Source organism: Molothrus aeneus, chromosome 11, assembly GCF_037042795.1.
Source record: "Molothrus aeneus isolate 106 chromosome 11, BPBGC_Maene_1.0, whole genome shotgun sequence".
NCBI classification, from domain to species: Eukaryota; Metazoa; Chordata; class Aves; order Passeriformes; family Icteridae; genus Molothrus; species Molothrus aeneus.
The window spans coordinates 9,520,001-9,525,853 of record NC_089656.1 but is presented as its reverse complement, the minus strand read 5'-3'; the positions used below and the strand labels follow the sequence as shown (position 1 = coordinate 9,525,853).

The 5,853-nt window shown below is 38.0% G+C and overlaps 1 long non-coding RNA gene across 2 annotated transcripts in view; it reads left to right on the top strand.

Moving 5' to 3' along the window:
• The first annotated feature begins 4,700 nt into the window (after positions 1-4,700).
• LOC136561456 (uncharacterized) overlaps positions 4,701-5,853 on the top strand; it is a 152,472-nt gene continuing 151,319 nt past the window's right edge. For both annotated transcript variants that reach the window (XR_010784347.1, XR_010784346.1), the window contains exon 1: positions 4,701-4,911. This is a non-coding gene — a long non-coding RNA (uncharacterized lncRNA). The remainder of the gene's footprint in view (positions 4,912-5,853) is intronic.

Below are 5,853 nucleotides of genomic sequence, written 5' to 3'. Positions count from 1 at the left end.
TTGAACAGACCAGGGAAAAAAGTATCAGGAATTTTATTTAGCTCAGCATGATAGGAGTTCTTTGTGTGAGTATGCAGAGAAGTGGAAATGTGTGTGATGTCTCTTCCTCTCTAGCTCAAATAACACTTTTTCATCTTTAAAGACAAAAGAGGTGGAAATATACACTCAGCAACCAATGCTAAAGGAGTGAATCTTGAAAGACAAATTGTGGAATCTGATTCTGTATAAGCTTTGATGAGCATGCTTTGACTGGGAATTGCAGTTTCACTAGGCTTGATAAAAACGACAGAGAATTCAGTTGGAAACAGACCTGTTGAATCTCCTGGGCTTTGTCTCTCATCCAGAAAGTGTATCTCAAAACAATTATAAAAGTAGTGATTTATAGCACAAAGTCACCTTGAATCCTGAGCTGTTACAAGTGCTTTCAACTTACATTATTTTCCAGCTGTGTCACTCCCTAACTATCTGTGTCACAAAGCATTATGCCAAAGACATCAGCTGTAATTCGTTTTCTTAAATATCTGAGTTTAAAATCTGTGTCAGGCAATTTGTATCATCTGTCAAACAACTGTCAGAAAGGGCCAAGAGGGAAACACCTGAGAAAAGCAAAGTACTGAAAGATCTGTGTGAGTGCAATGCTGTGTCCTGTAGGAACAGCTACCTGAGGAGATCCTGGAAAACCAGGAACACTGGCAAGACTTTCTGCATCAGGGCAGGTTGGAAATGCAACTTTGGATCAGATGGTGTGGCTGCTGCTGGGTGTCTGGTGGCCTTGGACAGATGCCTGCTTCTTGCAAGAGCTTTATGGCTGCCCTTAAAATGACTTGTAACAGTTTCCATCGGAGCTGGAGTCTTACTCTGACACCTTGGCTAAATTGAAATTATACTTTACCTGTTAGAAATTCTTTTAGTTATTCTTTGTGGACTAGTGCTCTGACTTTCTAAATAGAAGATTTAAACTGGCCTTCTTTTAGTTGTGTGTAGTTTTTTACTAATTTGTAGAATGAGATACATTTTTTCCCCAACCAGGTTACACTTATTTTTTTCAGTCTACAGGAGTTTTCTTTAGACTGTAATGATTCTTTTTCTTTGCCTCCTGCCCTGAATTTTTATGTCTATTTTCTTCATGCTTGAACAGTAACCATGTTTCATTCAAGTATTGTATGTGTTTCACTGATACCAGGGTTCTGTCCCTAGACATAAATCTGGTTGTATGATAAAATCTGTAATGGCACAGAGAAGTGGAGCCTCTCCAGGATTATGGTTTCAGTTTGGAAAGTATAGCAGTTTAAATCTTTATGTAAAATATTTAGTTATCTGTTTGTTTAAAACACAGTCTGTGCTTTTACTGTAATGATTTTCTGGAATGTGTAATTGTGTCTCATAATAAAGTCAGTCCTTATCAGTGCTGTTAATAGTTGCTAAAATGAGTGTGGCCATATTCAGTAGTGTAGGAAATCATCTTTCAAGTATTTGTTTTAAAAGTGATGGGCTAGTGTCATGGCATGAAAAGCTATGGAGTCATTAATTGTCTCTTCTGTTACTTTGCTAAACTAATCCATATAAAAAGAGCAGATTAAATTGTCTGACCCTCATATATTTAATGATTGCTGCTATTTGACTAAGAAACATTTCTCAGGAAGCCGCTTGTCACAGGCTATCAATATTCTTTTCATCCCGTGTTAGTTATTGGTGCACTTTGTTACTCTCCAAGATGGCCTGTCTCAAGTGGTTCTTCAGCTTGCACAGCAAGAAAATGAGATGCTAAATGGTTGCAAAAACAATTTGATTATAGTGTTTAATTCCTGCCCTATGGATTTCCAAGATCAGTAATCCTTTCTCTTTTTTGGTTGTTGTTATTATTATTATTATTATCCTTCTAAATGATCTTCCTGCTGCCAGAATTATTTTATTCCTTTTTATCAAGTTGCATTTTCACCTCAGCTTTCTGCAGAAAGTGCTGGACTTATGTAATCTTGCTGTAATGATTATCCCTGTCAGGATATGAGTACATTGTAATGTGACTGTTGTTCACAGTTAATATTATGATTTTTGCTGTACATCTGAACATACACAGAAAGGATAAGAAGTTAGGATAATTCAGGCTTTTCCTCTACTGTTTATATCAGCTGGAAAGTTGGATTTCATGTAATACCTGGATTTTGATGACTTTGTCAAGGTATCTTTTATGTGGTAGTTGTTGGCTGTCTTAGGCCCATATTTAATTTTTCAGCAACCCAGACTTCATATTACTCTGATTTATTTATTTTGAGTGCAAACAACAGCTCTGATTTGATTTAAGCCCTTGCAAGGGAGGAGGTTTGCAGGAGAGATCCCAGTCCCAGGGAGTCTTTGCTGCAGTCTATGCTGCTGTCAGTGCATTCAGCATCCTGCCCACAGAGCCTGGGCATTTCAGAACTGTTTTAAAACTATTTCTTTAAAAGTGTTTTGTCAAAGAAATAAATCAGGGGGAGTTATTTGCTGTAACAATCAACAGTGCCGTGTAAAGATGCCATGGCTCAGTGTTGTGAAATACTGTCAGCTTTGCACAGTGGTAGAAGCCCAGACCATTGACCAAGACTCGTTGATAACAGTGAAGTGACTACATAGTGCTTTGAAAATGAGAATTTTGCCCTCTTTTTCTGGGAGTAAATCAGGTCAGAGTGTTCCCAGAATTTACATTTCAATTAAAAATCACAATAATAACACATTGTGCTTATAGTGAATGACTCCTTCTCAGAGAAAGGTGATATCTCCTGTTACTTTGTTAAAGAAAAGACCCTTCATTCCATCAGTGGTAAGAACTCTTCTTCCTTGTTTGTCCTCTTCAGTTAATTTAAACCTGTGAGAGAGTAATACACTGTAATCAAACCTCAGGCTTTCACTGTCTGGGTTAGATATGTTTGAGTTTGTATATTTTGGTCTCTAGAGGTCTTTTGAAATATAAAGAAAACAAAACTTTTCTTTGTTTTCTTTAAGAGTTACCCACACCTGAAAAATCGATCCTCTTCCCTTAAAAGGAATTGTTCTTTTGGTGTGGGGAGAAATTGCTCTAAAATGCACTATTCAGAGTAGCTAATGTTGACATGTTCCTTTTTTTTGCCAAGGTTTGCAAATTCTTAATTATAAAGCTATTATTTCTGGACCAGAAAAGCCTCTTTTTTGCATCAATTGCAAAAGAAGAATAATGTTGATTACAAATTTTATTAATTTTATTTCTCTTCTTGTGCACTTTATTTGCAGAATAGCCAGAGACATCATATATTGTTGTTTGTTTCTGAGTACAAGTGCAAGAAATGTTTTTAACAAACTTTTTCAAAATATTCACAGAATATAGGGATTCAAATAGTAGCTATCCACCACTGTAGGGAGTCTGTGAGACTGAAGAGTAGTTTATAGAAATATAATTTGATTAAGTTGCCTGTTGTCTACTAGAATTGTGGTGAATTGCAATCAAAGCTTTCTTTCTGAACAGAAGAGATGCCATTGGAATTGTGTGTAAAAGCTATTCTGGAGACTTCAGGTAGACACCTCAGAACTAAGCCAAAATAGTCTGTTTTCACCATTTTTAGGAATGCTGATAATTTTGTGGCCTCGTCTCGAGCAAACAAAATCGGCATTGATCATCTGAGCTCTGAAACTTGTCTCAGCCTAAAAAATCTCAAGCTGTACATCTGTTTTTTTTTTTTTTAATTTTACCCCTTGTGCAAAACAAAATCAACAGCATGGAAAACTTTCAGAACTTATCTGGAAACTGGTACCATTTTGGAAAACAGTGCCTTTTTTTCTACACCTAAGTCATATTCCACAGACGAAGAAGAGCTTCACAGCGTGTGTGTCTTCCACAAGTTAACCCTTTTTGCACAGCTTTTGTGGCAATCAGCTGCTAAGCTGAGTCCCTGTTGCTCCAAGATCATTTTGACTGGAAGTCATTGCTCTGTGTGAAAGGCAGCAGAACCCAGGGGTGCTGCTTTTTGGGATGACATAATGGTGAGCTCATGCGTGGTGTCACCTTCACTTACATTGGTGCCTTTGATCCACTTCTGTGGTACCCTGCTCCCAGGGGTTGTAGACCTGACTCATGGTCTTCTTGTTCTTCTGAAGGAATTTGGATTATTGTTGAATCATATAGCTTTAGATGCAAATAAAATGAAACATTTCTGGGATGTGCATTTTCAATGCTCACAGATACTTGCTAAGTGGAAGATGAAAGAATAATGCATCCTTGACTATCTCTGTTTGATCATTCTTGGCATTTTTCAGGCATGCTTTCTGTTCTCCCCAATATTAAAAGTGTTTCCTCCCTTCCCTCTATTTTTGCCTACAGTGTTTTTTATCTTATTGGTGTTGCAAAAACTTAACAAGTAAATGTATGCATAAAATTATAAAAATACACACAGCTTTAGTGTGAGGTATTCTACTACCCAACCTCTAATCTTCTAAATTCAACTCACTATTCCCTGACTCCATGAGATCAATTTACAATCTTCCTTTCTTTTAAAAGTTTTTAGTATATTATCTAAATCCTCTTTGTGTGAAGAGTTTCCTTGTGCACATCTTTCTGAAACTAAACAGCAGTTCTCTCTTTGCAGCAGTGCAAGACTCTTTAAACAATTTATTGTTACATACTTCTCTTTTCCTGCAGGAGCTGCCTTGCAGTGGGTGTAAAACCTCCGTGCACATTTCTCTGAATGTCTTCTGTCCCTCCAGAAGACCTTCACTTTGGTCATCCTCAGTCTTTAAACTCCTGGCATGTCAAACTTTTGGGCATTATGAAACACGTCAGGAGGATCTGTTAAAATGAATGAATGTTCCAGTGGGCAACGCACACGTCAGAGAAAATCCTTGAGCTCAGTGGAAGAACTCTGCTTGGAGTATCTGCCTGGAATACTAAGCTCTTAGTTCACAGAGGTGAGCAGTTGTAAAAAGCAGCAATTTACCAGAAAAGTAGCTTGAGTTGGCACACAAAGTGGTGTGGAAGCAGGTCAGGTGCTGCATGATTGCCTGATGTTATCTCATCAGTGCTTGTGAGAGCGAGGCACAACGGAGGGAGGCTGGGTGCACACACAATGCCACAGGATCAGCTGAACAGTGCCTGGTGCAATTAAAACAGCTTTTCCTGGCCTCCTCCTGTACCCTTAACTCTTCCTGTGGATGTTCATGCAGAACTCACTGCACACGCCTGTGTGTCACCTGCAGATCCAGTGATGCCAAAGGGACACCAAACCCTGAAGGGTCTCACATCTCCCCTCATGTAGGTGGGACACAGATGGTTCTCTTGCACTGCCAGTGTAGGAACAAGCTCTTAGCAGGGCAGCAAGTTTGATTAAAATGCCAGCAGTCATGTCTGGTGATATCCTCCTTGGACCTTCAAGCCAGAGAGAGCTGCTAAGCCTGTGCTATTTTGGAGAGCGAGGTTGTAGTTTCAGTTGAACAGTAACTTTTAATGCAGAGGTAATTATTCACTTGTCAAGAAACAACAAAATGCCTTCATTTGAAAACAAAGAAACATACATGAAGTGTAAATGTTTATCTATAAATAGTCACACAGGTAGTATACTCGATATTTTTGCATTGTCAACTTATTGATCAAAGTATAAGTCTTTTTGTAGATGTATAAGATATTTTTAAATACTTGCATTCTGATTTTTTAAAAATTCTTGTGCTATGTAATGAGGATTATTTGTAATTCCATATATCTCAAAGATAACTGACTTTCAAAAGCAAAAAGCTGGTAGAGCCAGCTGTGTGAGTACTTTCTGAAACAGACACAATATCAGCTGGTATCTGTCCTTATTAGATTAAACCAACCAGAGTGTGAGGTAACAGGGAGTTAAAGAATTTTTATTTTAC